Source organism: Haliaeetus albicilla, chromosome 28, assembly GCF_947461875.1.
Source record: "Haliaeetus albicilla chromosome 28, bHalAlb1.1, whole genome shotgun sequence".
In the NCBI taxonomy this organism is placed as follows: Eukaryota; Metazoa; Chordata; class Aves; order Accipitriformes; family Accipitridae; genus Haliaeetus; species Haliaeetus albicilla.
This window is the reverse complement of record NC_091510.1, coordinates 14,652,586-14,677,463: the sequence shown is the minus strand read 5'-3', so window position 1 is coordinate 14,677,463 and position 24,878 is coordinate 14,652,586. Positions and strand designations below refer to the sequence as shown.

General features: G+C 39.5%; 1 protein-coding gene across 6 annotated transcripts in view; it reads left to right on the top strand.

Moving 5' to 3' along the window:
* CNOT2 (CCR4-NOT transcription complex subunit 2) overlaps positions 1–24,878 on the top strand; it is a 94,437-nt gene that overhangs the window by 20,012 nt on the left and 49,547 nt on the right. For 2 of the 6 annotated variants that reach the window (XM_069773534.1, XM_069773532.1), the window contains exon 2: positions 14,278–14,350. The exons of the other annotated variants lie outside the window; for them this stretch is intronic. The gene's annotated coding sequence lies outside the window, so the exon portion shown is untranslated. The remainder of the gene's footprint in view (positions 1–14,277; positions 14,351–24,878) is intronic. 6 annotated transcript variants of the gene reach the window in all.

The following is a 24,878-nucleotide window of genomic DNA, read 5'->3' as shown; positions in this document are numbered from 1 at the left end:
TTTTCTATTATGCTTTTTTCAAATAATTTATCATGAGAATGCATTGAACTTTCAAAAAAATTGATTTGCATATTGATATTGTGACTTCAGACATATTTGGAGGTCCAGATAGGTACAAGAGCAGAGATTTTACCAGCATTATTTTTTAATTGATTTGTCATGGAAGGTTTTCAAATACTTTTTTTGTTATTGTATTGTTATAGGAACTATTTTTAAGGGATAAAAGGCCAGCAAATATGTAGCAAAAAAAAATTTGAATATAAGGCAGCCTGGGGATGATACTACTGGGAAAACTTATTAAAAATATTATATATTTTTATATTGAAATCTATGTAAATGTCATTATCTCTAGCATTGACTTTGGAGCATTTTTTGAATGTTTTATTATGCATACATGTCTTTTAATCTTAACTACATATAGTCAGTCAAGAAGATCTCTGGGTGCTTGTTCCTAGAAGCTTAATTAATTTTAAATACTGCAGAAGAAGGGTTTAGCATACATAGTAACATTTGTAATACTGAAATTTGATGTAAAGCCTTAAGTGTTCTAATGTACCTTCCCTTAAAAGAATGGTTCTTAATGTATTGTAAAATAATAAAAGCAGTGCTCTGGATAGCTCTATTTATAAGAGTGCCTGTGTAATGACACATATTTTAATTACAAGATCCTTGTGCTTTCAGATATATAGAAAGCAAGCTTTTATTCTTTAGCTGTCATCTACATATTACTAGTACCTTGAGAACTGATGAGTGGAATTACTGTTCTGGTCCATCAAGAAATCAAAAGTGTGGAGTGGCATAGACAATACTGAAGCAATAATTTGACCTAACGAGTTCTTGCATTGTTGTCTGCAATACATCAAAAGAAAACTTTGCCATTTAGCTCTTCAAATTTAAAGAGCAAAAGGCTGAATAGTTTTCTGACTTGACTACTGAGCATGTTTATGAGAGAGGAGATGAATAAGCTTCTTGTTGTTCCTAGGCACTTTGGATTTACCATTCAGGAGGAAAGAAGAGTTTTCTAATCAAAGGCAAGATAACCTGGACACTGATCAGCTGGAAGAGATGTGCAGATTGGTTAATTGACAATGGTACCTTGCTCCTTCCTATAAAGGGAATGTAAAATCTGGATGAGCCTTAGAAGGAGTAATTGTAGCCATACTTTTACATGTTAAATGCAATTAGATTTTTGTAATTTTGCTTGATAATTATGGGTATTCTGCAAAGACTGAAATGTTTTAAGTTGTTATCTGTTGCCGAGTGTTGAAACATTAGCAGCAAAGTCCAAATTTTTAGTGTACCTGGCCAAAGACAGTTATACAGGTAAACATTCAGTTAGGAAAAAAATATGCTATGATATTTAATGTGAAAACCAGCTTTTCTTTAAATTCTTGTGTGAAGGATATGTTATTGCCAGGGAGTTGTAGGTCACAGTGCTTTTCTTGTATTTTTCTCCTTGAATTTTTCTGCCTTGCTGTCTGTTTAAAACAAGAGAAGGGAAAAATGAAGGGAAAGGGCTCTTCTACAACCCCCTTTCCCTCCTTAAAAAACAGGGGGGGAGGTGGTAACTTAGTTTTCAGGTTTTAATTTAGAATAGGCTGGGCCCTGTTGGTATTGGTAGGATTCCCTGTGTATAAAAAGCACCTGCATTTGGGGAGAGTCTGGCCCAAATCCCACACTAAACATAGCTTGGTTTAAGACATGAGTTTCTGATTTGACTTCAGTGAGGCTAATTGTGCATATAGTGTTTGCACTTGAGTAGGTTGTGTAAAAAGAAAATAGAAGAGTGATTGAAGGGGCACTGCTGATTGTTTTAAGTTGACATTTTCTAATAACACATTTTGAATATTATACTGTGAGGCCTTTTTATTTATTCAAATGCTTCCCGCCTACATCTCTGTTGCTGATCTACTGTTTGCTGCAGAAACTCTTGCTTGTCAGCATAGGTATCTTGCTGGTCTGCTCTCCTCCTGCTCGTACAGCCTGTGCTGCCTGCTGGCTCTTCAGGGACAGGGTTGTTTCTGCTCTTTGTCGCTGCTGGACGCTGCGGTTGGTCTGGGCGTGCAGGAGCGCGAGTGCACGAGCAGCGCACGGCATTGATGGACGAATCGGGAAGTGCCAGTAAGAGTGAAACCAGTGATCTGCAAAGTGCTCTCAAAGCAAATAAGCAAAAATACTAAGAATATTCTGAGTAACTTTCGCTGATGATTAGGCATTTGTTTGCAAGCAGAGCTGACAAGTGCATAAACCACTGTTTCGTGTTTTAACAAAGTCCACAAGAGGTGTTTATTCAAGTCATGTACTCTTGTCTCCCCAAGGAGTATGTGTGTATTAAGGGTGAAGGCATGTCTCCTTCTCCTTGTAAAAGTAAGTCCTACTTAGGAGATATGTAGCTGTTTATCGTGAATTGCACTTTTATTTTGCTCTGTTACTGTTGCTGCGTTACTGTAAAATTGCTGTACTGGCAATCTAAAAATAAGGGCATTTTGTGATTATCTAATATCCACTTAAATAGCAGTGGATAAAATGCTTGAAACGTTCATGGGATATTGTACTGTGGTGTTGGGTTAAATGGAAAGATTGGAGAAGAAAGATAGACCTGTGTCTGAGCTATGTGAGTAAATTAAAGGAAGTAGCCCTCCATCAGTGCTTGACTGTGCTAGCCTAGCACAGATGCGTGTTTCTAGCTCCACATAAACATACAATGTTTGAAGAATTAAGGAGAATGAAACTTGGAGAAATATAATCTGTTAGATGAAATAGAAAGAAATCCAGTTTCAGTGTAAAATTTGATTTAGCTGCAGTGGTGTATACTGACCAACTTCAAACAAGAAAGCAGGAATAGTGCAGGTGTGCTCCAGTGAGTGGTGTTGATTCGCGCTGGACTCCCAGCGTGCAGAAGCTGGGTTGTTGCTGTCGGGACTGTCTCAGTTCTGTTTCTGCAGACACTGTGCCAAATGCTGCTTGTGCTCTAAAGCTGGGGCTCAGATACTGTGGCCAACAGTTTGAGAAATATTTAGTTAACTTGTTAACATCTTTGCCCAAACTTCTTATGGAATATACTACTGCTTTAACGATACTAAAAAAAAAATAAAAATAGTTACTTTTGCAGGTTTCTTGTTTTACCTTTGAGGCATGAGCCACGTGTTTTCAGAGACATCCTTGTATGCCCACAGCTACTTGAACCAGAGACCTCTGCTCCTTTGCAATTGGTGTTTAGCTGGAGTATTCTTGGTGCCCTCTCCTGTTTGCTGACAACACTTCGCTATTTTTGCTTTTCGCTGAGCTGCACTGTTTTTCACTCAGAGTTTCTGGCCTTTAAATCTACTCACCCTACTTGTCATTGTCATTTGCAGTAGTGGCTTGATGGTCTCTTCAAGCTGTGTGTGGTTTAGGACCGAAAGATGGTGGCTAGGTGCAAAAGCTTCTGTTTACCTCTTTCTTAAACAGCAGGTGAGATGGCTGCCTATTAACTTAACCTGTCTGGGCATGTGCTCCAGGCTGCAGATTTGTGTGGTACAGTAGTGGATCTCCGTCTTCCCCACATCATCTGGGAGTCAAATAACTTCTTGTTACAATACAGGTCTTCTGCCATCTTTGTCCTTCAGAGAGAGTACCACTTGCAGGTGCTAGTGGGACAATGGCTTTACTGCTAGGATTTAGGCACTGCAACGTCCTGTGTATTAGAAACAGAAACGTCCTGTGTATTAGAAACAGAAGAGGGAAGGGAAGCATCCCACAACCTCACGGATGTTCTGCAGTAGCTGACAGTAGCTAGGCTGTTTTTACCTGCTGGTGTGGCCAAAGCACAGCTGTGCTTTGCTGCAGACTTCTGCTTCCTCGGCTGTTGGAAAGAAAGGTCAGAAGTTCCAGGCTTCTAGGAGGGCATTTTTGGTATTGCTTTCATGTCTGGCTGTCTTGACATGATCAGAGAAGTTTTAATAGTCAGAGTTTAGGGATAGGTGTTCTAGGAAAGCCCAGGATATGCAATAATACACCTGTGTTTTGCCAAAGTGCTTGTATCTGTTGTAGAAGATCTGGTTTTTAATAAACCTGTGCTGTTTGGCCTGAAAACAGATGATCTTTCATTTTGTCAGGGTTTCTAGCTGCAGTGACATCCATTGAGCATCTTTTCTTTTGCCTCTTTTTTTTTTTTTTCTTTCCCCAAGTAAGGTGGCTTTTACACTGCTTGAAGACTTCAGCTTCAGCTTTTCCTTACTTGCTGTTCAGACTTGCAGAAAAATATTTCCAGAGCTTGAAGGCTTCACAAGTGTTAACCCCAGTACCTATGACCCATCTATATTCCCTCTGTTGGTATCAGTCTATGTGTCCCAGCAGGTTCCTATTGCCCTCTTTGTCCTCCCTGCCTACAGTTCCTTTCTCTAAATTAAAAAAACCCAAACAAACCCAAACCACAACAAACTGTGTCCTGTTCTTGATATACTAGCAACAAGTCTTACAAGTCATGCCACTACTGTCCTGCAGTTCATCACTACCTTTCACTTCCTGGAGTCTAGAGCGTGGACTTTCACTGTATACTGGAGAAAGTTTCATTGCGCTGTGGAGGGAAGGGATTTTACAGCCTGTTTTTCTAACATCAAAAAGGAGGAGAAAGATGGAGTCATTTTAGACTTGAGCATTCATCTTCTCCCCTCCCTTTTCTTTAGGGCTTCAGGACTGGCCATTTTCTTGGCCAGTCAGGAAATCAGTGTATCTCTTGATTTCAAGATACTGGACTGGATATACAGAAGTGAGTGTCACAGAGGAAGTATCTGTATTTTTTAGTGATACAAATCTACTAACAGTAAAATATCTGATTGGTTGGCTTCTTTATGGCACTAAGGTATAGTGACGTTGTCTCCTTCCTTGTCATAATAATGAAATAGGGGTCTCAGTTAAGAGACTCAAGAAACTTTATTGTTGACTTCAGACATTCCCCCCTGCCCCAGTGGAAGACTAAACTTCAAGCCCAGTGCCCAGAAATTTTGCTTATGTCCTATCAGTTGGATGCAGCTGACTGGGGTGATTCTGGACACAGTATCTGTGAAGGCTTTTCTGCCTTGGTGGATTCAGAACTGTTAAGTCTTGGTATAGATGCCTATCCTACCACACAGAGTAAGGCCCTTAGGATTGTCTTTGTAATGGGCTACTCCTTCCAATTTAAAATTTAATTTGAATTAGTTTTACTTAATCTAGGATGAGATGCACAGGTCTTGCAGTTTAGAGTTGCTCATCCCAGTGAAGCAGAAATGTCACATCAGCTTTCTGGAGCTCTTCAGTGAAGCAGAGTGACTGACAGGCCACTGTCTTTGGGTGACAGTGATGGTGTGTATCACTACAGTATAGCAATATGGAAGAAAATACTGTGAAGTCACATGGTGTTTACCAGGATCAAATAAATTAAAGTCTGGGGTTGAGTTTGCCTTTAGTCTGTTTGCTGGGTGTTTAGAGTACCTTAGCAAAAGTCTGAGTCACTTCACGGCTTTGAGTCTGAATGGGAGAGTTGGATGAGTGTGTTAGAGGTGGACGTCTACAGATGGATCTCTGTCAGCTCTGTTACACATTCAGAGAAAAATTCTTGAAATATCAATTCTGTTAGTTTTAGTGCTGCAGTGGCGTGTGTTGATATTTTCACCGCTTAGAGAGCACAATGGGGTCAAGATTTGCCTCGGACCAGTGAGAAAGTTGGTCACTGTTTTAAGTGCTACCCATGCTCCTGTTTGGACCTGCTTCTGCATCTTATTGGCAACCTGAAGGTCCTTTTCAGTTTCCTTTTTCCAGCATAATGACTTCCAGTTTTTAGGATATTATTAATTTAATGTTTATTGGATTTTTAAAATTTGGGATTAAAATAATGATCACCTACAATGGATATTTTGAAATGTCGTTTATTGGTAGGAGAACCACTGCAAAACAGCTGGAATGGTTTGGGAAGCTGTAATTTGCAGGTAACGGAACAAATATATGCGACCATAAAAGCATGTAGTATCAACAGGAAATTGTGTAATTTCATTGATGTTGTAAACACTTACCTATATTGACCCAAACCAGATTTTTTTCTTTTTTTAATTCCTTTTTGACCATATACCCATTTGGAGTTCCTTTTGTCTGCTTGTTGATTCACAGGGAGCCTGTGTTACATCTGTGCAACGTGGCCCGAGTCAGTGTCTGCAATGCTCAATTTTACGCATTTTTGTGGTGACATTTTCTTGCTCTTTTTTACTTGTTTAGAAGATCTTTGACAATCTGAAATCTAACTAAATAAATGCTTCATCATTTTCAGTCATCTTTATTAAAAGTAAGTAGTCTACCCATAGGAAATTTACTGAAGACAGATGAAGTCTTCAGTGTATATACCCATGCCAGGTACTGAGGAAAACATCAGTTTGTGCACAGATAAGAGATGTGGATTTTAAAGTTATGTTGTCAGAGGTGCAGTATGAGGAGGAATTAAAAGTGAAAGATGAAAAGGACTTGTCAAATCATACAAGCTAATGAAGAAATTTGAAAGGAACAAGTTGAAAAATGTTATTGAATGTGAGTATTGTTAGCCAGAAACTGAATATCTATTTAGGTTTTATGAGTTTGAATACCCTTCCATTACTCCCTTGTGAACTTTTTGGGGTGAGGAGGATAAAAGGAAGCTTACATTATAGGAGTCTTATATTATCAAATTAAAAAAACCCAACAAACAAACCCAACAACAAAACTAAATGTAAGTGATACCAGTTCATAAAGCTTTTGAAATCTGTGGTCTGCAAGGACGACCTTTTTATTGAGAGATACGTGTACACGCATTTGTGTGTGTGTGTGTATATCTTGATATATGGGTTGTTATACCCCTGCCCCCTAATTTTGGTGAAATAAAAAGCTTTGTTCTTCTAGGATTGTTCAGTCGTCTGCATGATGCAAGCAAACAAGAATGTGGTTGTAAGGTGCCAAGTGGAGAAGTTTATTTTTTTTGTCAGTTAAACTGGACAGAAAAATATGCGGAAATGTGAATAGTTTAGGATGATCTCTTCATTAATATGTTAAAGCTATTAATTAAAACTTTCCTGCATTATTTTTCTTCATAATAGTCAGACGGTGACTTTTTCTGAATGGAAAATGTTACTGTATTTTGGACTTTTATATGGAAAGAAAGGTGTCGTGGTTTAACCCCAGCTCTAGTGGCAGCTAAGCCCCACACAGCCACTTGCTTACTCCCCCCATGGTGGGATGGGGGAGAGAATCAGAAGAGTAGAAGTGAGAAAACGCATGGGCTGAGCTAAAGACAGTTTAATAGGTAAAGCAGAAGCCGTGCACGCAAGCAAAGCAAACCAAGGAATCCATTCCCCACTTCCCACGGGCAGGCGGGTGTTCAGCCATCTCCAGGACAGCAGGGCTTCATCATGTGCCTAACGGCGACTTGGGAAGACAAACGCCATCACTCCCAACATCCCCCCTTTCCTTCTTCATCCCCCAGCTTTGTGCTGAGCATGACGTCCTATGGGCTGGGATATCCCTTGGGTCAGTTGGGGTCAGCTGTCCCGGCTGTGTCCCCTACCAAATCCTTGTGCCCCCCCAGCCTGCTCGCTGGTGGGGTGGGGGGAGAAGCAGAAAAGACCTTGACTCTGTGTAAGCACTGCCCAGCAATAAAGAAAATATCTCTGTATTATCAACACTGTTTTCAGCACAAATCCAAAATGCGGTCCCATACCAGCTACTAGGAAGAAAATTAACTCTATTCCAGCCAAAGCCAGTTGTGCTGATAATTTTTTTTTGTTTTTAAATCCTGAAGTGGTTAAAGGAGAAACTGATACTAGAACAAGCTTCAAGTATTTCTTTTTCCCTACTTCATTTTACCTGCACAGTAGGAAGTTTTTAGAAGTCTTATTTGGGTATTTCTGTGCATCTGTACTTACCAAGTGTGACACTTGGGTTATGTAGGTGAACTTTTCTGCAAAGCAGCGATGGTTCTGCTTTGATAGCTGTCTCCCACTCAAGTTAATAGCGGTAGTGTCTATGGTAAAAGATAATTCAAGATTATGGGTCCTTTGTGTTGAATGTTTGTTTTCTGTTAACTACCTTTTGTGTAGTCGTTTTGTGCTCCTGCCAAAGTTCTGCATGTTTGAGCAGTTTGTAAATCATTTTTGACTGTTTTAAGTGCAGATCACTGGTGTCTGTTCTACTTCAGACTTCAGGTGCTGCATCCTAAGATACTAATGGCGATTTAGAGCCGTCTTAGGTGAGTGTAAGATGCTGTTGAAATAGAGTATGTGAGAGCATAAGTAAATGAGCTGCAGATAAGTACAGTAAGTGATAAACTTTGTTTTGGTTTATTGTGCATGGTTAATTATTCATTTTAGCTGGTGGTTGCATTTCTGTGTGACAAATAAAATGATGATATTCTCTTTAGCATGAGCCGTTAGAATTCTGCTGTGACAAATTTAGGATTATTGCTTTTGTTCCAATCAGTAAGATCAGAGGAAATGTGAATTATGCTCAGCTAAATGCAGTGAGTAGGTCTGCCATGCTTGTATTTAATTACTAACAAGTTCGAAACCTGGTTCACCTACCTCTTCAGGTTCCCTTTGTAGTCAGTGGATGGAGGTCACTTTCAGGGGAGGAACTGCTCCCTATACTTCTCTTGACTGACTATAAAGCAAGCCTAAGTGTTGCTTTTGAAAGCAGGGTTCTTCATGCAACTGTCTGTTTCTGATCTCTTCCATTACTGACAAAGACCTTGAGCTGCAGATTTGCTTGATTTGGTGGAGCATGCAAAAGGGCCTCATTACCTAGAGAAAACTTTTCTTTTTATTTATGCATTAGTACAGACATGAGGAGGGAGCTATTTCTCTGTTAAAAAAAAAAAAAATTAAAAATTTTTTCAACAGTTTGTACCTGAAAATGACCTGAAGTGGTTGGGATTAGGATCACTGATCAGCTGAAGGTTTTGCAAGTATGTAAAGTCAAAGCACTATAGGAATATCTGAATTTGAAGGAAGATGCTGAAATAAATTTAATTTTCAACTATAACACCAGCAAATCAAAGTTGAAAATAACAAAGCTGCTCATCAGTCAAGACTAATGAGTATGAGGCTACAGAGAAAATACCTTTCAAAGTAATTCTTCTATAGGGAAAAATGCAGGCAGCCTTCTCCAGTATTCAAAATGCAAATATTAAACTAATGTATCACAAATAGAAGCAGACTATATTATCTGAACTTGGTGGAGAGGAAATGTTATGCAAACTGACATGCATATTTTAATATGTTTTAGTATAAATGCTGTTTTGATATTTTTACTGGAATTTGTAAATTATATAATGAAACTTTTCCAATAGTGAAATACTTCCTGTTGTCCTTTACTGTATATAACCTGGGGTCTTAACATCAGAGGCATCTTTGTTCTAGCTTTCATTAATCCATGTTAAAGTTTGGAATGCTTGAAGAAGCATTTTGCAATTTTTCTGGCCCTTAACATGTATTTTTTTGCTAGGATTGGTTTGTATGGAGACAGTTGGCCAAGCTGTGTAGTCTGGAATTCAAAGTGGGACTGGGTCAATATGAATACTGCATAGTATTTCTGAAAATCAAAGGCAGGGGGAAGGGAAAATGATGTTTGACAAGATGTTTGAATTTTCTGTGATTCTGTCAAATTTATTGTTAATACCCATTTTCTCTCTCTCTCTCTTTTTTTTTTTTAAATAGATTGTTACTTATTTTTCTGTCACCTTTACTCCTCTGTGTCTAACTTCTTTTAAAATAAGATGGTTCTTAAAGTGTGTCATCTTTGTGTGGTTTTGGCTGGGTTTTTTTTGTTAACCCCTTTTCTCAGTTTGTTAGAATGGAGGGTCAGTCACTTGGTTGAGGTTTTGGAAAACCTAAACCTCTGCTATAGATTGAATTTGACTTGGGTATTGCTCTTGAAACTTAATCTGAAAGCGTTAGTACAAAACGAAACTGCTAAAGCAACCCAGTATCTTCCTGTGGTAGAGCAGAAGATCTAAGTAGAGGAGAAGCCGTAGATACTGCGTATTTTAAGAAGAGCTTTTGGCACATGCTGGTATGGTCTACATAACTAAGCTAAGGAGGTATGTCCTAGATTGAAGCTACTACAAGTTGTCTGGAAAACGGTAGTATTAGTACTTCACTGTGAAACTGTAGGAAAACTGTAGGTGTTGTATGCATTTTCTTGAGTCTAGTACGTGTCGATATTTTCCTGAATTATTGGATGATAGAAGAGGAAGTAAATGTACCCATTGCATAAAAAGGTAAATACAGAGGCAACAAACAGTACAAATATGTAATGAGGAGTACTGTTTAATTAGCAGGGAAGGATGTAGTCCTTGTAGTGTGTAATAAGCTGTTCAGACCAGCAGTATGTTGTTGAGGGTGAGAGGGAAGCAGACATAATTCCAGGATGTATATGTATGAGTGCCTGTATCCTAATAGTAGTGAAATACTGTTGCTATATTCAGAGATGGTAGGACCTCACATGGAGTACTGTACTTACAGAAGTACATTAACCATTAAAAGGACTAAAAAGGAAGATGGGTCTTGCAAAAATGGCCCAGAAGAGCAGGGTGGAAGAACTGGAGCTGCTCTCCTCTGGGAATGATGTGCCCCATGAGTGCAAAAGGAGAGGGAGAGGAAAAGCTGTTCTTTGCCCTCTGGGAGGGGATAAGGTCTTCATGATGTTTGTACAAAGGGGTTTTTTGAAGATTGGAGGGACTTTTGGTAAGCGTGGTCAGACACTGGCGTAGCTTGCTCAGGGAGGTTGTGCAAGGTTGGCTCTCGGACCCATGACGGACCTGTAATGGTGTTACTGAGCAGATGATGGCTCCTGCCTTCTGCAGAAGTGAGAGCTCAGCAGGAGCCAGGGACTAGCATCCAGGAGATGGTAGGAGCTGCTAGCCTCTCTTGAGTATGAGGTACCTCTTTGCTAGGGATGATTTCCCATTTCCTGCAAAATTCTTAATCAACAAATTAACATCTAATTTGGAAAAGAAGAATACAGATTGATGCACAGCCTTTGGGCCGAAGAATTCTCATTTCTCATAAAACACAGAGAACAAAAGCCCTGTAATGAGGTGGAATTACAGTGATTTTAATCAGTATAGAATTCACGTGTGTATATGACAGAGGCTAATATTTGTATTAGCAAGTTGTTTTCTCAATATAACATTACATACATATGTAACAAAATGATGAAGATTGACATTTTCTCATTTAAAATGTATTTTCAATTTGTTTTGAGTATAGCTCTCTCAAGTCATATTTTGGTACTCGACTAAGGTCCTCCTCTTGCTTTCTTAATTCCTGTCCCAGGGATGACAAGGCTGGAGTGTTGTGGAATTTCATCAGTGCTGTTTGAATGGGCCTGGTAAAGATTGCGTTATAATGTCATGATGTTTTTCTACTGCTGGAACTGAACACAAAGCTGCTTTGGTTAGTTGATGCTGTAAAGAGATGAGAGGGAGGAGCTGAAACGCAGCTACTTCTGTGGCACTGCCTAGAGAGGCTTTGCAACCCAAGTCCTTTCCCTTGTTGCAAGGGAAAGGGAAAGTCTAGTTTTGTGCTGAAATTAGGATACTTACTTAGTGATTATACCCTCAATTCAGTTGCTTATGCTGTGACTAACTTTATAATATCTATTTGGGAAAAGAATATAACGCTTTCTCTCTAATTTCTCCCATGATTTTATTATATTTGCATGTCAGGTATGGTGCATGTTCCCACCAATAGGTTTATAGGACTGAATGAAAGAGCCATTCCACATGTAGCAAGTCTGAATTGAATGAAATAAAAGAAACTTAATATGTTCTGAATGATTACAGTGTTAGAAGATATACTTAATATTGGCAAGTGTGTGGATGTGAGAACTGAAATTACAACATTTTAAGATGAGTAAAGAAAGCAGCAATACTGAGTGGGGGGTAATGCATTCTGAGTTTAGAACCTGCCTGGAAGGGAGTCTTGGAAACTCTGAAGTTTTATGTCTTATGGTGATGGAGCTCTCTAAGGATCCAGTCCCTTGTCAGGCAGAAATGATCGGTCTGCCTGTAAGACTTCAGTGATACAATTTGTATTTTTATAGCAAACGTAGTTCTTGTAAAAATCCCTTCCTCAAAAAATAAACCTGTTGGTTTTCCACAGTATTTGGTACAGTTTCCATTTTATCAGGTGAAAAACCAGCTCTCAGGCACAACGTTATACCAGCGGTGCCGAGTCCTACTCGCACTGGGCAGTGCTACTGCTCTTTGCTGGATCGCCTGGTGTAGGCACTTGACTTGAGGCCTGGTCTCTTCACAGAACCAGGCAAGTCTGAAACTTTCTGCTGACTTTATTGGTGGTGTATATTGACTTTGCAACCTTTGGAAGTGGAAGGAGGAGGGCAGCAGCTTGCCTGGTGTCTTACAGCTTCTTTGCGGGACGTGATGAGGCTGGGTGCGCACCAAGGCGGTCTAGCCGTGTCGGAGATGGCAGCCTCTCCTCCTTTGCTTCCTCCCATCGCCCCACCATTGGCAAACGATGGGTTTGGTTGTGTGGTGCAGCCCTGGCACTGGGGCCACACTTGAATCGCTCGGGGACCACAGGTTTAACTGCTGTAGGCCTGGGGAACTTGGTTGCTTTCTTCAGACTCTTAAGTCCATGTTCAGTGGTAACCACTTTGAATAGGTCCTCTAGTATATCAGTGCCTTGGTGATCTTTTCAGTGAAGTGTTTTTGTTGAATCATTTAAAGCTGAAGAAAACATTTTGCAGAATAAATGCACACAAATTATTTCACAAATCTGCTTTAGAATTTTGCCACTCTTCTGAGGTGAGGAACTTTAGAAAAGTATTGTGTGAAGGGACAATGCAAAATGCTTGGTGGGATTTTATCCTGTAGCTGCAGTAGAATCACAGAATGGTTTGGGTTGGAAGGGACCTTAAAGACCATCTAGTCCCCACCCCCCTGCCACGGGCAGGGACACCTTCCACCAGACCAGGTTGCCCAAAGCCCCATCCAACCTGGCCTTGAGCACTGCCAGGGATGGGGCAGCCACAGCTTCTCTGGGCAACCTGTTCCAGTGTCTCACCACCCTCACAGTGAAGAACTTCTTCCCTGCATCTAATCTAAATCTACCCTCTTTCAGTTTAAAGCCATTACACCTTGTGCTATCACAACTGGTTGTGCTGTGCCTCTTCTGGGCATCACTCTTAACAGTGTGATTGTGCCTTTTGCTCTTTTTGGTGGAAAAAAAAAAAAAAATTTCAACTTTATCATTGCATGCAACAGCCGGTTCCTTCACTAGCTTAGGGTCCTAGAATACGGCTCTGTGTTCAGGGCTGGGGTGATGTGGTTTTCACGGAGGTAGTTGTTCATTTCCTGTACCAGTTACAGCCAGAACATACTGATTCTGGAGATCACAAAAGGTCAGAGCCTCTATGTTTTTTGTTGTTGGTGGTTTTTTTTGTTTTGGTTTGTTTTTTTGTTTTTTTTTCTTCCCATTATTTCTTCAGTGAACCAAGATTTCTGTCAGGAACGGGTTTTGTTTCCTTCCTTCGCCTTTGGATTTGGAAACACAGATTCTGTGCTTCCAGCTTCTGGTTTGGTTTTTCCAGTCATCTCTGAAAACTGTTGGGGCATGAATTTTGGCTTGTTCTCCTGTTGTCCCAAGGGTGGTTTGGAAGCGTTTCTGTCCTTCTTGTAAGGAGGCAAAGTTCCCTTTAAGGTGTATAATAGAAAGAGTCGGCCAGTATTCAAGTTTTATTGGGTTTAACAGAGAATAAATTACACACAGTTAAAAATAATTTTGGGGGCATTTGTGATTTCTTATGTGGTTTTCTTATGAGACTAATTCTGTATTATTTTTAGAATTACTTGTCTTTACAGGATCAAGGCACCCATGCCTTTCTATTTGGACAAAGGATCTGTAGATATGTTAGATTTCTGTAGCCTGTTAGTTCATGTTGTGAACTTCTTTCTTTTTCTGGGGTGAAAAAGTTTACTGATTCATCTTTTTCCTAAGTCTCCAAAATAGTACTGATTTTGTTTTTAAAATGAAATTCTGACAGTTAATGACTCCTGCTTTAGTTTGTGTGTGAGTATTGCTTTTTATTGCATTTGTTTTTTGCTTTAAAACTACTCAGAAGCTTTTTATTTTAAGTTTATATTATTTTCATTGCACAAAATGTTTTGAAATGTTTTTTTTTTTTTTTCCGCTTATGGAACGGTAAGAATTGTAAGAATCTTGGAAGATAACAATATATTTTTACTAATAATGTTTTATTAATCTACTTCATTTACAGGAAGTGGTCATCGGTCAAAATTTGCTTACCTCAGCAGAGACAAAAAATTAATGGGCAAAAGTACAGTGTGTAGGTAGGTAGCTATTTTCAGTGCACTTAAGGTTCTTCGAGGAGAACCTTATTCTAAGGGAGTGGGATAGCTATCAAAATGTAAGATTTTGCTTTTTAAATATTCAGGCAGAAGATTCAATGATGAGGTGTTGAAGGAAGTGGCTTTGAAGTATATTAATGTGATCCCTACTTTTATGAGATTTTATTAAAAAGTGCCTTGGAATGATGCATATGTGTCGTAGAGAGAACTTGAAAGAAGTATATTTACTCTTATATGTGCTTTTAAAAATTTTGCAAATATTTTCTTTAAGATTTGTAAATGAAGTGTTCTTTCTGATAGCATTCCCAAATTTAAACATAACTCACATTAGGTAAGTTATAAAGGGATTGGGCATGGGCATCTTTATTTTGTTGACTGTTGGTGTTTTACTACATTCAATGCATTGAAATGTAGTGCAATAATTGTTACACTTCAATATATTCTTTTCTTTTACAGTATTCTGTAATCGTAACAAAAGTTAGTCAACGTTCCATGATTGTAACTTTGCAGTAGTACCATACAGTGGGTGGGCGAGTTCTGCATTTTGGCATGTGAATAGCAATCACATTTTATTTATCCCCTTAAAAAAAGAAATAAAATAAATCCTTGATTAAAATTTTAATATTAACATAGTCTGCTCTGCAAATAAATGTTCTTTGGAATCCCTAGCATTCCTTCAGCTCAAATGGCAAAGGCTAAAAGAATCCCTGGAAACAACTTGGTTTTGTTCATAGAGGAATGTATGTTGTTAATAATTATATAGGATATTTCAGGATAGCATTTCATTTAATTCAATAAAATCATCTTTGAAGATGGAAGGTTCAATTTCAGGACTGTTTCGTTTTATCTTTACATCACTAAAGTAGAAATGCAGTGGCTTTGTTTTTTATTGCAAGTCTCAAACTGTGGTGCTATGTAACGTAGCCGGTTTTTATATTTATGGCCTAAAAGTAGAGCAGGAAGGAGGTGACATTTCTAAATGGGGTATTACGCAATTTTAAAAGTAAAATTTTTGTGAGTTAGGAAAGAATTTCAGTGGACTGCAGACTGTGGGTTAACTGGAGCCTACAAATTGTTGGGGGTAACAAAAAAAGTGAACGTGATAAGAAGACATGAAGTTGAAAACATACGGGTTAACTCTGGGGTTTGCCAAGTAGCATGTTAAAGTAGCATGGATGTATTCCCAGGAACATGTCATGACATGCTTAAGATTCATTAAAATAAGATGAGCAGAGTCAGTAAACCTCAAGAATAGCTTGCTTTTGTGATTACTCTGTTTTACATTTTGGCAATATGTGTTTGAATTTAATGATACACTGTGGAAAGTCCCAAAAGTAATTTTGAAGAGTTTTTCCTTTCATTTGTCATGTATTGTTTGGTATGCTCAGTTAGGCTTCAGTTTGAGGATTTAAATGCGAATGTGAAATTTTCTCCTGTGCACTCCTAGCTCTTGTCCCAGAACCCCAAATTGGTCAGGAAAAAGTTATACTTGGCACAGTTTGGTTTCTTGTTCCTCAGAATAATTCATCAGTGTATTGCTTTTACTTCCAAGGCAGTCTCCAGACTGTTTTGGCTTTCCTAGAGCAAAGCTGGGTAAGTAGTTTACCTTTAGAGAGCGTGCCTTTTCACTAATATTTTCTGAGAATTATTTTTGTGGCAAAGCATGTTTTTCTTCAGTCTCCCATGTAGTGCTTGAAAGAAGCTGAGATCTGAGCAGCCTGTAGTGTGGAATTACAGTTCCCTGCACAGGTGAAGGCTCAGCTTTGAGAGCTGGTGTTTGAAGTGCAGCAATGGAGTATGCAGTCTGGTAACCAGGAGTTTGAGAAGTTGCAGTTCCAGATACCCTTAGTATCAGGAAGACAAAAGCTGTCCTGGCTTAATTGCTGTGATAAGGAAGGCAGGTGACTGTTCTCGTTTATGAATTTATTTATTCTGAACTAGGCAATCGGATCACAAAGCCAGAAATCCTTGAGACAGATGCAGGTACCAGGGTATGAGAAGTAAGGACTGGTATAGCTTGAGAGCTCCTTAGGCATGTGATTCAGGAGTGGCAGTGCAGCCCTGCTTATTTAAATTTGGACTAGATCTGATACTTCATGAAGCAGTACCAGACAGACCTGTTTTGAAATACTGGATTCACAGATGAAAAGTCATTCATTTATTGAGAGTAATCTTCAGCTCTGTTCTTTTTGAAGTATTAAAATGGGTTTGTCTTCTCAAAGAAACCTGCTGTGGTTGTGCACTCTTCTACCTCTGTGTCTCTTTTCCAGCCTCTAGTGCTTTTGATACCAAGAAATTTTACAGAAACCTCTCACAGAAGACTATACCTAATGTTATGTTTTGCTTCCCTTAAAAGTAGGTATTTTAGAATGGAATTTAGAACAGAGGGATGCTTTCGTGGGAATGTTTTCAGATGTGGATTTTGTTTGTATTAAATCCTTGAGAACAGATTTGTTGCTTTGAACAAGAATGAAGTAGTTACATTTCAGAGACCCTGATTTAGAGGGTGTGTCAGTCCTTATGAACATATATGGTGGGGGGGAAAACAAACTGTAAAATTCTACTTTAATATAAAGTGTAAGACCAATTAAAGTTAGTAGTCTTAACAGAAAGAAACTGGGGAATCCTTATAGAGAACAGCACGCATGCTCTGCCCTTGATGAGAAGAAATTAGGAAGCATCAATACAGAGCAAAAGATCAGCTAAGAAATGTTGGAAATCACTACGTTCCCAGAGGGACTCCTGTCTTTCTCCTTATTAGGCTAAACCCCAGCTTCCTTAAAAATTTGTTGGATTACTGTAAATAATGGAGATCTGAAATAAATTTCAGAGGAAAAATTATCAGAATTGTGATAAGAAAGCAAGCTGTTAAACTGGAAAACAATAATAAAAGAGGAAAATAGAACTGACCAAGGATGCGCTTTCTACCCAGAAAGTAAAAAGCCTAAATGGTTTTATTTCAATGTTTTGTCAATTGATTGGACTATGGACTTCACAGGAAGCCCAGAAAAATGAATACACACAGGATGCAGAGAACACTTTCAAAGTTCACAGAGCCATAGTATACTGAAAATCTCCCTAGAATTACTTCTTTCCTAAATAACCTGAAATGTAAGTCTTCTTTTAAAGTTTATCTTTTAAAGTTTATCTTACAGCTTCTCAGTTTTATTTGCTTAACTAGGGCTATGCACGCCTAAACCAGTTATCTAAACATTTAATCTAAAGTTTAGCAAATTTATCTTGTTTGGTTTTTGTTTTTGTTTTTTTAAAAAGGTGCTTCAAGTCATGCATCTTTTCTCTGTATGTTCTTCATGGCTTGCTGACAGTTTGTTTTCCTTTAGTGTTATTTTCTTATACCACTTATTGTAGTACCTGAATCACAAACTAACAGGCATTGGTCAGTATTTTGTTTTTTCAATTGAAATTTTAGACTGAGGGTTAACACTTCACATGACATGAGAAGCATAAAGGTAACAGTAGTTAAGATCTTTTAGGATCCATTGGCTTATTGGGTTTTTTTGTTGTTCTTTCCCAATGAAAAGGCAATTGAGTAGATAAAGGAAAACAACACATGCAGGTGCTGTGTGGTGATTGGCACCTGTGGAGTGGAAGTGGGGTGGTTTATGTGGTTACCACCCTCAGTGTGTTCTTGCTCCTGTCCCAGAGGTGGTTGTACCGGCTGTAGGGATGGTTGGACAGGGTATGTAGCAAATCCTGTGCAAATTTCAGTATAATCTACCAGGAGTAAATCAGTGGTACCTCAGTTGGTACTTGTGTTCTGCAGCTTGTCAGCAGCCCCTGGGGAGGGGGCATGATGGAAGAACTTAGGATGGCATCTGTATTGCCCCACCCTAGTTCAGTCCACCACTGCATGTGATGATCAGTTACGTATTATACTTGCTTAACAGTGATAAAGTGAATTTGGACAACAGGGTGCTTGCCTTTCTTCGTTTCATAGAATCATAGAATGGTTTGGGTTGGAAGGGACCTTAAAGATCATGTAGTCCCCACCCCCCTGCCATGGGCAGGGACACCTTCCACTAGACCACATTGCTCCAAGCCCCATCCAGCCTGGCCTTGAGCACTTCCAGGGATGGGGCAGCCACAGCTTCTCTGGGCAACCTGTTCCAGTGTCTCATCACCCTCACAGTGAAGAACTTCTTCCCTGCATCTAATCTAAATCTACCCTCTTTCAGTTTAAAACTGTTACCCCTCATCCTATCACTACATGCCCTTGTAAAAAGCCCCTCCCCATCTTTCTTGCAGGCCCCCTTCAGGTACTGGCAGGCTGCTGTAAGGTCTCCCCAGAGCCTTCTCTCAGCCTGTCCTCATAGGAGAGGTGCTCCAGCCCTCTGATCATCTTCTTGGCCTTCCTCTGGACCCGCTCCAACAGGTCCATGTCCTTCTTACATTGAAGGCCCCAGACCTGAACCCAGTACTGCAGGTGGGGTCTCAGGAGAGGGGAGTAGAGGGGGAGAGTCACCTCCCTCAACCTGCTGGCCACGCTTCTTTTGATGCAGCCCAGGATACGGTTGGCTTTCCGGGCTGTGAGTGCACGTCACTGGCTCATACTCAGTTCTTCATCCCCTAATACCCCCAAGTCCTTCTCCTCAGGGCTGCTCTCAGTCCACTCATCACCCAGCCTGTATTTGTGCTTGGGATTGCCTTGACCCATGTGCAGGACCTTGCACTTGGCCTTGTTGAACTTCATGAGGTTTGCACAGGCCCACCGCTCAAGCCTGTCCAGGTCCCTCTGGATGGCATCCCTTCTCTCCAGCGCGTCGACCGCACCACACAGCTTGGTGTTGTTGGCAAACTTGCTGAGGGTGCGCTCAACCCCACCGGCCATGTCCCCAACAAAGACGTTAAACAGCACCGGTCCCAATACGGACCCCTGAGGAATGCCACTTGTCACTGCTCTCCACTCCGACATCGAGCCATTGACCGCAGCTCTTTGAGTGTGACCATCCAGCCAATTCCTTATCCACTGAGTGATCCATCCGTCAAATCAAAGTCTCTCCAGTTTAGAGACAAGGATATCATGCGTGACAGTGTCAAACGCTTTGCACATGTCCTAGTACCTTGATCTTCAGATACAGTTTCTTGGCTGTTAAGATAGTGCAAATTGGGGCCGTGGCTATTACCTTGTCCTACACCTATGGTGTGTTATAACTGTGGCTGTAACCGTGTAGCAAAGCTGCAGCAAGGAACCAACTGGCTGAAAATTTAATAAGCTAGCCAAGAGCAGGACTGTGACAGTAGAATTTGCTGCTGTGAAACCTTATGCCTTATGAAAATCCTGCTCAGTGATGATTCACACTGTAGTGAATCCTTAATTTAAAACAAAACAAAACAAACCCCAAAACAAACCCCAAAACTTCCTATGCAGCCCCTTAAAGTAAGAATTGTCCAGTGAATGTGTAGAAGGCTTCTCTCTGTCACTTCAAAATCCAAAAAACTTGCTTACCATGTAATTTTTGTGACTGCAGCCTGTAATGGATCATGGTTATCTGTATTCCTCCCTCCCTGTACCTGATTTCCTGTCACTTTTAAACTAATTTTAGAGTATCCTAAACAACCTTCCTATTCTCAAAGATCACTCTGAGCCTTAAGTAAACTGCTTTCTACCAACTATCAGTAGTATATCTGTTTTGCCTTGTTCTGCTTTCAAAACTTCCATTAGGTATTTAGTTTGTTGAGTCATCTAGACCTTTCTTTGCAGCTGCTTAATGAAATTCTGGTCATTACTTCAAAAGCAGTGAGTGCTAATGAATCCTCCCTTCCAGGAATCTCCAGTTTTGGAGGCAGATCGTTTGTCTGCATAGAATTTGCTTGATAACTGTTTAAGTTCAGATTCCTAAAATATCATTTGTGACTTTGAATTTTTTCTGCTTTTCACTTAGATGTGGCTGATCCAGCAATCTCATTAAGTTTTTTTCTGTTAATAAGCAGAAAGCTTTTGATGTAGGATATATATCTAGTCATTATACGGAATATGGTTTTTTGGCTCTTTTGTTCTTGCCTGTATACATTAAAACTATTGCTGTTCCTAAACTAGCTTTTTGAAGATAAGTTCTGGGCAGAACTAGAAAAACGTACTTTTTTGTGTGTGGCTAGGTTTTGGAAGTTGTGAATTGAGCACGGTGCTGCTTTATGGGCTCTTTACATACACTGCCTCCAGGAATGTTTTTCTTTTTAGCAATAAGCATTTTGATAACTTCCCTTTTAAAAAGGGAGGAAGGGTTAACAAAAGTGGAAAAGAATAGATTTATTTAACAGTGCAGTAAAAAAGCTTTGGCACCACAGAGATTCAGAAACCCTTTTAAAAATGACAGTAATGAAGGAGATCAAACACAAAGAATACTTCAGTATTTGTAAATGCTTTTGCCATTTGTAGTTTTTGAGAGCTAATTATTGTACGCTTCCTGTCATTGGGAGAGAGCTGCACTATGTGGGTGATGTTTTGTTCAATTTAAGAATAGTTTACAAATTTATGTAATGTGTAACTGCCTCCAGTTATCCGGTGTATAGGTTCATGATGAAATGTGTTGCTCTTCATCTTCTCACCAGCCTGATGCTCAGAGAAAGACATATCCATGCCTTTATAGTATTCATTTGGATTTTGAAAATGTGGTAAAGAAATTAGTCTTTTCTTTGTCTTTCCTGGACAAGATTTAATGCTGGAATGATGTGTCTTTTTAAAAGCAATACTTTTAAGAGTCCTGCTTCAAGATTGTGCAGGGTGGGGGAGGGCAGGGAAGGGATTCTATCACTTAAGAAGCAAGAACTTCTTCCAGGACTTGTCTGACCCTGAGAAGACTTGAAAGTATTTGGCATCAGATTGCAGTGTAATGACTTACACCCCTGTATTTTCCCCATCTGCAATACTGGTAAAATGGGTTGAGACTAAAATTGATTTCAGTGTTTTGCTACTGCAACTCTAGATGACAGTATAGTGATGCTGCTGGTCAGGATAACTTTTGAATCTTAAGAAATCAGCTGTAGGAAGAGAAAAACTGAAAGCTGAGGTCTTGCATTTGCAAGCACTTCACTAACTACAGAACTTTAATTGCGAGCAAGACTATATACATTAGCTGAAGGTTGAGTAGTCCCATTTTCAGTAAAAATACTCTTATTTTTTAGTGAGAACAGAATAACGGGAAGTAATGCCCTGTTGCTTGTTTTACCAGGCTGTTGAGGTGCTAAACATTGCCGTTGTGTCTTGGAGCTCTAAATACATGCGACTGTTCTCTGAGAAACTGTGAGAAAGGTATGAGATGGAGGGGACCATCCCATGTCTGGGACTTGGGCCAGGTCTAAGCAACACATGCAGTCTGAGCTTAGACTGCCAATTTGAGGTAGCTCTATTTTAAAATGTTGTGGCGTAAAGTCTGTCTCTTCAAAGGGGAATTGCTTTAAAATGAAAAGTGACATGTTCTTTCAGTTTCTGATATTTGAACAAAGTTTACACTATATATTGAGCCAGAATTTTACAATATGGGAGTCTGACTGAAGTCCACCTGCTTAAATAAGAGAGTGCATAGCTGGATTAAGTAATTTTTTGACAACCTTAATGGAGAACAGAATGATTGAAGAGGTTTAAATTAAGCGTGTGAAGATCAGTACAGTGAAAAGGCATGATAGATGCATTTACTGCTTTCTTAATTTTATTTGGTGATTGTATTTGTGATAGCATGGTAGGGATCTCAGAGTCTGTAATTTATCTTTTCCAGTGTGGAATAGTATCTAAGTCTGAAAATTCTTTACTAACATCAATTAACACTTAATAATAAAAATATCAGTGAAGAAATGCAGTTCAGCAATTTCAAGTCTTAAATAATTCTGGTACTTTTTCATTATCTTTAAAATAAATTCAGTAATTTTTATTATTACTTTAAGACTGGTTGTGTCCTTGTTCTTTAGATATGATGTAAAAACATCGAAGTTGTTTTGTTATACTTTATTTTATAGCTGAACCTGGTATAGCTGTAATCACAACATAGCCTAGCTGTGTAGTCAGAAGGTTACAAGAAACAGGCCCTGGAATATTTTGAGAAACATGCTTCCTAAAGTGTCTTAAGACTTTCATCTAGAAACCAAAAAACCCCCCCCCCAAAATCCCCAAAGGGTAGAAGTCTTTAACTTCGCATTTTTGCATTTGCCCTGAAGAATCACAGACTCTCTTTAAGTATGTTTTAGGAGGACACGCTAAAAAGCCATACATGAATTTACCTTTAACCTGTCTGTGCTCTTGGGAGATGTTTCTGCTTTTGCAGAACGTACCATTAGTCTGGAGAAGGAAAGTCACTGAGAAGCAACTATGCTGCCAGGAAGTTGTGGCAGCTCATAAATATCTTTCCCTTCAAGGGTTCAATATATTAAACATAGTTAATGTTTTGAATTTTCCAGTTGTATTTTAAGGTAAGACAAGATGCTTGATGGGCTGTGTGTGCAGAATGAATTTTTTGGCCAGAATATCTCAGCTATTTCTATTTTTAGAATACCTCTGGAAAAAAAAGAAACCCAAACCAAATGGAACCCTGTATTTCTTAAAATTCAACATAAAGTAAAAATACTGTTTTTACCTCTAAATGGTCAGCAGCTTGCATCAAATACTGTATGTGTGAATGTTCTGTTAGATAAATCTTTAAAAATTAGTTGTGCTCTTTTTCAGTTGTCCTCCTCTATCTTGTGATCGCTAAAGAAAAAGAACCCCAATAACATACCTTCCCCCTGCTCCCCCCGCACTGCCTCTGCAAATCTAGAGTAGAAATGGGTCTAGTACTGATTTACTTAATGTCAACAAACTCCATCCAACTAATGAAAGGAAAAAAAAAAAAAAAAGAAATTCCTGTTGCTACTCCATTAATCATGATCTACATCTGACTGTATAGTGCTTAACTGCAGGAAATGCTTGGGAAACCAGGGCTTATTTGAAATACGATGTTTTAGATTAACCAAACACGAAAGTTTTGGCTGTATCCAGGAAGGAATAGGTAGGCAGTGCTGCTATCTTAAAAAGTTAATGGAATAGGCTGTTACGCAAAAAAAAAAAAAAGAAAAAAGGTAACTGCAGCAACCGTCTTCCCTTGCTTGTGAGCCCCAGCTGACCTTCATGTCTCCAACTCATCCACTCCTGTCCCCATGCTACCACCCCCTGCCCTGCCAGTATTGTTGCTGCTGGCGGTCTTCAATTTTGCATCCCCTGGAGGGATAAAGCCTCCCTAAGACCCTGTGGGAGTGTTCTTTTTCCTCACTACCAGCTTTCCTTGTAAAAGTTTCTGATTTGGCAAACGCAAGAAACTCAGCAAATGTTTTGAAGCAGTGGGATGCAGTTTACGTGTGAATTTAAAAGGCTTTAAATTGTACAAAATGAGTAAGATGTTTGGCTATCAGTACACAAGCTGTTGGTTTAGTGTGCCACTTTTATTTAAGGCTATTTTATTTTAACTATGTCTTACTATTTAGGAGGCTTAAGTATATATATATATTTTCTTTTGAGTATAATGTCACACTAGGTTGGCGTGTAACTAAATGTGTAGATGTTTTAAAAAGAGGGAGTGTAATGAAACTTGCAGATGAATTTGTAGAGTCTGTTGTGAAGTACCAAAAAATAGAGCCTTTGTTTGCAAGGATGCTGGCAATCAAATATATATCTGTCCTCCACATGGGCAAATGGCTTTTCTCACTTTCATAAGTAGCAGGGAAATTGGTTTGCAGAACAGTTAAGGACTCTTTCTTGGGAGGAATATCAGGTATTAACATACTAGTTACAATGGGCATAATTCAGAAAAATGGTTACCACCTTGTTTCAGTGTAAAATAAAGTTTGCATGTTACTCCACCAAGGATTTTCTTTCGGTTTTTATATCTTCTTAGGGGACTCATCAACATATAAAAGGTTACTGAGATGCTCCTTATTAATGAAACCTTTATATCATTTCTGTAATACTGGGAGCAATTATCTCTGCTTCACAAGTGGGACCCTAGTGAGAGCAATTGGCTGGTTTGGACTAGATTAGGATCTGGTTTGTTTTCCAGGTTGCACACATGGACCAACAGCGCTTATCTGTCGTGGTTTAACCCCAGCCGGCAACTAAGCACCACGCAGCTGCTCTCTCACTCCTCCCCTACCCAGTGGGATGGGGGAGAGAATCAGAAAAAAGAAAGTAAAACTCATGGGTTAAGATAAAGACAGTTTGATAGGACAGAAAGGAAGAAACTAATAATGATGGTAATAAAAAAAAAAGACAATAATAAAAGGATTGGAATATACAAAACAAGTGATGCACAATGCAATTGCTCACCACTCACTGACTGATGCCCAGTTAGTCCCTGAGCAGCCATCCCCCCTAGGCCAACTCCCCCCAGTTTATATACTGGACATGACATCACACGGTATGGAATACCCCTGTGGCCAGTTGGGGTCAGCTGTCCTGGCTGTGTCCCCTCCCAACTCCTTGTGCCCCTCCAGCCGTCTTGCTGGCTGGGCATGAGAAGCTGAAAAACCC